Consider the following 10,072-nt stretch of genomic DNA (forward strand, 5'->3'; position numbering starts at 1 on the left):
GCTGCAAGTTTGGACCATATTTGCCAAATTTGATGAAATTCATTTGTTTTCTCCTCCTAAAAATCTGAGAAAATTCAGGCAGCCTATGGATGCATTGAGAGGTCACCTCACCAAGCCCCAGCTCCAGAAAAAATCTTCTTCATGCCATATCATTTCGTCGAACACCTGAAGGGCACTGTTACTGTCAAGTTCAGAAGTTCAGAGATACAGTTTTAGTGAGCCACTGTCGTTTTCTTCAGAACCCCTTCTCGATCTCGCCAGTAGCCGCGGTGGCGCCGTGCACCCTGTGCTTCCCTCTTATCCCCTGCGCCGCACCATCGCCTGGAGGCTTGCGGGCGTCGGCGACGAGCAGGAGGAGGTGCGCCACCCCGTGAGCGACGGCAGCAGTGCCCTTTGCGGCTGCCAGAGAGGCGCAGCGTTGGACGGCGCCGTCCAGCGCCGCCCAAGCCACCAGAGGCCACCGCGTGGCCATCCACTCACCCGTGCACGCTGCAGTCCGTCGTCGTGAACTGGTAGGCACGGAGCGCGCTCCCTGCCGCCGCCGTGCCCGTACGGCCGTTCCGTCGAGGACCGGCGTATTACACCAAGCCCGACCAAGGTTTAGCGGAGGAATGGCACCAGTGATCCTCCACGGTGATGCCTAGCCAACTAAACCCCCTGCCCAACCTCTGCCTCGCCGTAATTGCTCGCCGGATCTATCCCGTTCACGGCCACCCCCTCGAATCGCCTATAAAAGGAGGTCCCGAGCTCGAACTCGAACCCGCACCACCTCCACACACCACCAGTACCACGCCAAGCCACTGGGCAGCCCCCGAGGGAGTCTTCTTCCCCAACTCCGGCCGCCTCGACCCGCTTCGGGACCCAGCTCGATTCACCCCCGTGCGTGCACCCCTACCTCTCAGCTCATGCCAGTAGTCTCCTAGTGCATCCACTCTTCTGACCCGCGCATCAATTTGGAGGTTGCAGCACCCACCGGAGTACTCCACCATCGCCCGAACCACCGTCCGCCGGAGATAGTGTCGCCGTCGACGTGGTGCTCTCCGACGGCCAAGTCCACCACCCACCGACGCGGAAGAACACCCTGAACCTGTTGGTACCCTCCGATCTCTCTGCCTCGCCGTGGTTCAACGCCGGCGACCACCGCAGCCTTCAGGCGCCGGCGAGCTCCGTTCGGAGTTTTGAACCTGACGGGTGGGACCCCCCCATCAGCCTCTCTTCTTTCCCCCCCGAACCGTTTTCTGAAAGCGCCTTCGGGAAAAACGTGTTTTCCCCTTGGGCTAACGTATTTCCTACCGAACCGTTTTCTGTTTTCTCAAACAAGTCCCTGGATCTTTTCTGTTTCATCACAGATCAGTCCTTGGACTAAAACCCTTATATCTTTTTAATAAAAGATGATTTTTGATTGATTCTTTTTCTGTCAGTCTTATATTTTTGTCTAGTTTTTGTCTAGTATTTATTTGGAAAAAATTCGGAACAAGTTTTATTCACGCAACGATTTTCACGTTAGTATACGGTTTTGTTATACCGTAGGTTCCGGAGGAGGTGACGGAGCCGCGAACTTCGCCGAGCTAGACTCCGACTTCTCCGAACCAGGCAAGCATGTTTGAACCTTTGATATGATAGGTGTTTTGCATGTTTGCTTGAATGGTTTGTGCATGGCATATGAGCATCGGTGAGTATTACGTTGCATGCAAGGCAACTAACTGTGTGTTTCGAAGTTACTGTGATCTTTGATGAGAGATGACCTGATCATGTGGTGACATGAAAGGTAGTAAGATGGTATTGTTGTAGCATGCCAGTCTTACGTCATCCGATAAACTCCGACATTAACGTGTACTGAGCCACGTTACCGTTTTTCCCCTTTCGTGCTGCCACATGTTTTCTGCAAAGAATACGGTTTAGTAAGTTGCTAACCTCTTTCCTTGTACACACCAAATAGAGGGGCCGGGATGAGGGTTCCATGGCCCTGGATTAAAGCTAGTCATCCGGTCAGGGGGAATGGGTGTTTTCGGTTGGGACCGAGAGGGGGGCACCCCTTAGAGCGCGCGGTATAAATTTGATCCCATGCTACGCGAGGTTGTAGCCTCCCCGTCTCAAGGTTTTTCTTGAACGTTGCCGAGGGTGATTCCTGGCATCGGAATGTTGAATGGGTGTGTACTGGTTAGATGTGTTTCTCCTAAAACACCGTAAACGGAACTAGTCCCTTGTGGCTACTGAAATCTGTTGGCTGTGGTTAAGAGTTCAAACTCTGCAGAGTCAAATCCTTCCGTGTCATCGTGCCCATGGTCAAGGACCATGGCTAGCATATCCATATCCATATTAGTTCCTGTGTCAGTTTTCGTGGAAATCCCCGGTGAACAGGCTTGAGTGGTAAAACCCGGTTGAATGTTATTCCTGTGGATGGACTAACCTTTTATTTATTTCGTACCTAAATATCCCCTTGAAATGATTTAAATTCATGAGCTACTGAAATATCAAGTTATGAAATATAAGCCCTTTATGTGATGTCGCTCAGACGTCCGACTGTGGCACTCTTGTCATTTACTTTTGATATAAGCCCTTTATGTCATGTCACTCAGACATCCGACTGTGGCACTCTTGTCATTTACTTTTGATATAAGCCCTTTATGTGATGTCGCTCAGACGTCCGACTGTGGTACGCTCGTCTTTTATTTTTGATATAAGCCCTTTATGTGATGTCGCTCAGACGTCCGACTCTGGCACGCACTGTCATTTATATTCCATTATAAGCCCTTTATTTGGTGTCGCCTTGACGCCCAACTGCGGCATTGTTATTTCATTTGTATCCTTTCGAGGAGTCATTCAGACACTCGATTGGCCTTCAGTATTACATTGGGATTTCGGGAGGACTACCGCCCGACTTCCCTTTTATTTTCCCATGCATTGCTATCTCATTGCCTGAGTGCGCTCAATGAATCTGTTCATATGCATCATGTTTACATTTGTTATATCTTATGTCTGAACTGTCTTGCGAGTACTTTCATAGTACTCACCTGGCTTGTTGATTTGGCCAGATGTTGACGAAGGCGATCTCATGGATGAAGAGTTCGATAGTGAGTCCGACGCCTAGAGGAGTCCCAGTCAGTCCCGTGTGATCCTGGATATTGGTTACTTGTATTATATACGCTTCCGCCACCCACAATAAGAATCCTCAAGCCTCACTCCAACGCTCGAAGAGCTGTTAGATTCAGGAGTCATGTCACCCACTTCACTGTGACATATCCACCACCGCTTTTATTTTGAGTCAGTAGTTATGCCACCCTATCCGCCTTTATGTATTATCGGCGTGCTTGTAATAAATTGTTGAGCAGTCTCCGCTCAACCTTGTATTATATTTAGTACTCCTGGTTTTTCTTCTGTGATCAAGAGATTGTCTACCAGTGAGAAGGATTCTTCTCTACTGGTCCGTAAAAGGGATCGGTTTCTCAATAAATATTTTTATTGGAAAACCGGTCATGACTAGCTTGGTACCAGAGCCAGGCTGGCTGTAGGAAGCCACTAGGTGCGATCGCTAATCGGTTATTAGCGTTTTTGGTGCTTTTTCAGCATTTTGCAAATGTAGCTATTTTCTGTTGGTCATCATAAATTTTTGATTTGACTACTCAGAATTTTTGCCTACTTTTCTAGATGGCTGGCAGCAACTGCGAGACTTGGGTGTTCACTAATGTACCCGAGGGGTTGGTCAAACTCCTCGTCTCCATCACCAAGCTCACGATCGGGCCAGCGACTCGTCCGGAGTTCACGCTTTACCAGCACAAGCTCAGCGACGACGTGTCTATGCACCAGGCCATGGTGCAATTCAAGGGAGGACGTTCTGCGTCTCTCCACTTCTGTTTTGTGGGAAGGGCCATGCCTACGGACAGGCATGCCATGCAGATGGCCGCCCGTGAGGCTATAGCTCGCCTTCGGGATATTCTTCCTTCAATGAAGGCTCGTCGCTACCGCTACCTCCCATGCCATGTGCCATATACTTGTCACTATGCATTCGCCTGCCATAGGGGAGAGCGAGATGAAGCTATCGAGATGCTTGTTGAGTATCTCAAAGCTCTGGAGGCAGCTTTCGATAACCTCGTGGATGATCTTGTGGCTGCCCGCATGGACTTAGTTTGGGGCGGTTCTGCCAACAGGAGGGAGCTTCTCCACATGGCACCGCCACTGACTTTCGTCTCGTCCTCAGCATCCTATTCACCCGCCATTTTGGCCACCGCTCGCCGTCTGCCTACCACTGAGGAGTTCGACCAGGTCATTTCTCCTACTCCAGTCAGAGCTGCACCACCTGCCGCACCCACACTACCGCCTGTCGCACCCGCGCCATCTCCTTAGCGCAGTACTTCGCGCCTAGAGCCTATTAGGGAGGAGGTGGAGGTTGAGTCTCCTGCACCGCTGGGTCTTACCCTCGGCAAGGGGAAGGACATCTTCACCATCTCCGACTGAGTGCACCTAGTAGCCGCCCGATGTGTCTGCATGTATGATATGTTTTATATGTACTTAAGTCTGTAGTAGTTGTATGCGCATCATGTAGGGCCAGAGGAGTGCACTAGCCTAAATAACATGTCAGGCATGTGTACGCGCATCCTGAGTGCTGTATCGTATGTTTGCGTTTCGCGTGTAAAGTATGTGCTGAGCGGTCCTTCTCCGTGCGCAATCTAATATTTTCTTGAAAAATCTTGAGGTCTTTTAAATTTTTTTTCCTTTACAAAATTTTCCTTGTGCCACACAGTTCTTCTCATGAGTTTTGCAAAATAATACCCCAGAGTGGAAAATGTCTCGTCCGTGGACTCGTTCCATGCCAAATCCACCCGAAGAAGTTTATGGGACACAGACAAGCAACAACTTCACACAGGGGCAGTCTAGTCAACAGGACAGCGAGGCAGCCTTATCTCAAGTATGCCGCCTTTTCGAACAAAGCCAGCAGCAGCACCAAGAAATGATGAATCACGTCATCAATATGGGAAACCACCGTGAGCCATTCCAACCGCACTCCAAGTTGTCTGAACTGCAGAAGACACGCCCTCCAACGTTCGCTCACACCGATAGGCCACTTGAAGCCGATGATTGGCTTCGAGACATCGAAAGAAAATTGATTATTGCTCAATGTTCAGATCATGAGAAGGTGCTTTATGCACCTCACTACCTCACTGGAGCAGCTGCAGCATGGTGGGAAAACTTCCTACACATGCATCCCAGTGAACACAACATCACCTGGGAAGAGTTTAAGGAAGGCTTTCGTGGGGCACACATCCCCAGGAGCATCATAAAAATCAAGAAAAGAGAATTTGATGACCTCAAGCAGAGAGGCATGACAGTGACGGAATACAACAGTCAGTTTACCCAGCTATCTCGTTATGCCTACGACGAGCATATGACTGAGAACAAAAGGATGGAAAAAAATTTGGACGGCCTGGCACCAGCACTAAAATGCCAACTGGTCGTACACACTTTTCCAGATTTCAAAACTCTGGTTGACAAGGCCATTACTTTGGAGAATGAGCGCCGCAGTCTGGAGGATATTTGTAAGGGAAAAAGGGACAAGACGACTCTTGCTTGCAACAGCCGGAGCAAGACTGATGTTCAGAGGAATGAAGCAAGAAAATCCACGACTACTGCTCTAAGGCCAACCAGACAGTTTCATTCAAGGGACAAGGACTTTACATACCGTCCAGGGGTCACTTGCTATGCTTGTGGAGAGGAGGGGCACTATGCCAAACAGTGCCCAAAACCAAGGAATTCGGCCCCCAAGCCGAACAATGGTGGGAATAATCCAGCCCCCAAGCGTAACAATTTCAATCCCAACAACAATCACAGGAAGGGTCACCTGAACCATGTGACCAAGGAAGAAGCACAGAATGCCCCAGACATCGTACTCGGTACGTTCCCTGTCAACACGATACCTGCCACGGTTTTGTTTGATTCTGGAGCTTCTCACTCGTTCATTTCGAAGAGTTTTGTTTTGCAACATGGTTTTCCGATACTTCCTTTGGAAAAATCTATGATCATCAAGTCCCCTGGGAATAAGCAGATCACTCAGAGTTACTGCCAAGGAGTGATTATTGAATTCGAAGGACTAAGGTTTCAGGCTAATCTCATCGTGTTGGAAAATAAAGGACTGGATGTTATCCTAGGGATGGACTGGTTGACCACCAACAAGGGATTTATTTACTGTTTCAATCGGACTGTGATTCTCACTCATCATCACGGCAAGACAATAAAAGTTATAGCTCAAGAGAGACCACGGTCACGGCAACCAAAGTTGAACAAAGTGGACATTTTAGAATTGAGAAAAGTTCCAGTGGTGTGCGAGTTTCCCGACGTATTTCCCGAAGAACTACCAGGCATGCCACCAGACCGAGAGATAGAGTTCAGCATTGAACTAGCACCTGGCACCACCCCCATCTATAAGAAACCTTATAGAATGGCACCATCCGAGTTGGTAGAATTGAAGAAGCAAATAAAAGAATTACTGGACAAAGGATTTATTCGAGCCAGCTCCTCACCTTGGGGTTCGCCAGTATTATTCGCCAAGAAAAAGGATGGGACACTGAGATTGTGTATAGACTATCGAGCTCTCAATATGGTCACCATCAAAAACAAATATCTGATGCCACGGATAAATGATTTGTTTGACCAGCTCGCACAAGCCAAGGTGTTCTCAAAATTTGATTTAAGATCGGGATATCATCAATTAAAAGTACGGACAGAAGTATCCCTAAGACAGCTTTCACCTCCAGATATGGATTATATGAGTTCAGAGTAATGCCGTTTGGACTGACGAACGCCCCCGCATATTTCGTCCACCTCATGAACAAAGTGTTTATGAAATTTATGGACAAATTTGTTGTGGTGTTCATTGATGATATTCTGGTATACTCAAGGACACCAGAAGAACATGCGGAACATCTCAGAATTGTATTGGGAGAATTAAGGAAACATCAATTGTACGCCAAATTTAGCAAGTGTGAATTTTGGCTAAGACAAGTTGGTTTTCTAGGCCATATATTGACCCAAGAAGGCGTGGCCGTAGACCCAGAAAAAGTCAAAGCCATACTTGACTGGAAACCACCAGCCAACGTGACAGCTGTGCGGAGTTTCCTAGGAATGGCTGGATATTACCGAAGATTTATTGAAGGATTCTCCACTGTGGCAAAACCAATGACACAGTTGCTCAAGAAAGACAAGAAATTTGTATGGACTGAAGCGTGTGAGAAAAGCTTCCAAGAGCTCAAGAAGAAACTAACAACAGCACCGGTTTTGATCGTGCCAGACATACACAAGAGTTTTGAAGTGTATTGTGACGCATCCCGGAAGGGCCTCGGGTGCGTATTGATGCAGGACGGCAAAGTTGTCGCGTATGCTTCCAGGCAACTACGGAAGCATGAGGAAAATGATCCTACTCATGACTTGGAGCTAGCAGTAGTCATCCATGCACTCAAAGAGTGGAGGCACTTTCTGTTGGGAAACCGTTGTGAAATATATACGGACCATAAGAGCCTTAAATATATTTTCACACAACCAGAGCTAAATTTACGACAACGACGCTGGTTGGAATTGGTCAAGGACTATGATTTCGGCATTCACTACCATCCAGGGAAAGCAAATGTAGTGGCAGATGCTCTTAGTCGGAACCCCAGCCCGGGCAACGACAGTCCATAGAACTTGAGGCCTGAGTTTCAGCAGGAGTTCGCTAGACTCAACATGGTGTTAGTCTCTGAGGGCAACGTATCAAATCTGGAGATACATCCCACCCTAATGGAACAAATTAAGAAGGCTCAGCAGGGACATCCCAGCATCGAAGGTATAAAGAGAAAAATGAGCCTTGGCAAGGCTTCAGAGTTCGTCACAGACAATGAGGAAGTATTATGGTACGGGGACAGACTTTGCGTACCAAACATTGAGGAACTCAAACAGCAAATCCTAACTGAAAGCCACACCGCTCCATATTCAATCCACCCTGGAGGAACCAAAAAGTACAGAGACATTCAGGAAAGATTTTGGTGGCACGGTATGAAAAGGGATATAGCCGCATTCATTGCTTGTTGCGACTCATGTCAGCGCATTAAAGCCGAGCATCAAAAGCCAGCAGGGCTACTACAGCCAAACAAGATACCTTAGTGGAAATGGGATGAAATTGGAATGGACTTCATCATCGGACTACCTCGATCACAACGCGGAAATGATGCCATATGGGTCATCACAGATAGGCTAACCAAGGTAGCACATTTCATTCCCGTGAAGACGACCTACTCCACTCAAAGGCTTGCTAAGCTTTATCTCTCCCGTATAGTTTGCCTACATGGAGTCCCAAAGACTATAATATCCGACCGAGGCACTCAATTTGTCTCTAAATTTTGGGATCACTTACAACAAGCTCTGGGAACGCAACTAGCATTCAGTACAGCATACCACCCCCAGACTGATGGACAAACTGAACGCGTGAACCAAATCCTAGAGGACATGCTGCGAGCCTGTGTTCTCACCTATGGATCCAGTTGGGAAGAAAGTTTGCCGTATGCCGAGTTCGCATACAACAACAGTTACCAAGCCAGCTTACAAATGGCACCTTTTGGAGCATTGTACGGACGGAGGTGTCGTACCCCACTAAATTGGTCAGAGACAGGTGACAGTCGTATCTTCGGCCCAGACATGCTCAAGGAAGCCGAGGAGAAAGTTAAACAGATCAGGGACAGACTCAAGACAGCTCAAAGCCGACAAAAGAGCTATTACGATCAAAAACATCGTGAGGTCAGCTTTGAACCCGGTGATTACGTATACCTACGAGTGTCTCCTATGAGGGGCCTACAACGATTCAAAATTAAGGGGAAGCTAGCCCCAAGATTTATTGGACCCTTCTGTGTAATTGCACGAAGAGGCACAGTAGCCTACCAGCTGGACCTACCCAAAGAGCTGTCAGACGTCCACGACGTGTTCCACGTCTCACAGTTGAGGAAATGTGTAAGCAACCCGGAGAAGCATGTATCTCATGAGAGCATTGATGTGCAACCAGACCTCACCTACAGAGAGCGGCCAGTAAAGATATTGGAAGAGTCTGAAAGGAGGACCCGTCAGAAAACAACTAAATTTTTCAAGGTTCAGTGGAGCAATCACACCGAGGATGAAGCTACATGGGAAAGAGAAGATTTTCTTCAGGCAGAGTACCCACATCTATTTGAGGATCAGCTGAAATCTCGGGGACGAGATTTTTCCTAAGGGGGTAGGTGTTGTGACACCCAAAAATTTTACTTTGGTTTTATCAAAATCTTTATTTGATTGGAAGGAGGGTATTTAAATTTTTTTTTCTTCTAAAGAACTCCCCCCTCTCAAAAATTTTCTTTTATGACAAATATTTTGTTTGGTTTCATCCAAGACTTGGTCTTTGGTCTTGGAGGTTTTTCATCTCATGTTGGCTCAACACCAAATGTTTTTCATTTGGGAAATTTTTTGAAAATCTTTTAAATAGCCCTATGGCATTTGGAGTGATTTTTCCCCTTTTCAAAATCTCCTCTTGCCATGACCTAAGTGGGAATCCCCTCCCAAAAGCCATTCTCCTCTTGCCATAAACAGAGAAGTGAATATGGTTGCTCCGGCAACGACAACATACCTAAAGTGGTCACAAACAGCTATCACATTCGATCAATCTGATCATCATGCACGCGTTGCCACTCCAGGGAGGCAAGCGTTGGTAGTCGACCCAGTTGTTGGAGGCACTCGACTGACCAAAGTGTTGATGGATGGTGGTAGCGGCCTGAATATTCTTTACGCTGAAACCTTGAAGGGGATGGGCATTCCGATGTCCAAGCTTAGCGAGAGCAACACGAGTTTTCATGGCGTTATCCTTGGAAAGAAAGCTGAATCACTCGGCCAGATCACTCTTGACGTGGTTTTCGGTGATTCAAAGAATTACCGTAAGGAAAAGTTGACATTTGAAGTAGTGGATTTCCAGAGTGCTTATCACGCTATTTTGGGTAGGCCTGCATATGCACGTTTTATGGCTCGACCATGTTACGTGTACCTCAAATTGAAGATGCCTAGTCCCAGAGGAGTGATCACGGTCACT

The sequence above is a fragment of the Triticum aestivum genome, chromosome 4D (assembly GCF_018294505.1).
Source record: "Triticum aestivum cultivar Chinese Spring chromosome 4D, IWGSC CS RefSeq v2.1, whole genome shotgun sequence".
In the NCBI taxonomy this organism is placed as follows: domain Eukaryota; kingdom Viridiplantae; phylum Streptophyta; class Magnoliopsida; order Poales; family Poaceae; genus Triticum; species Triticum aestivum.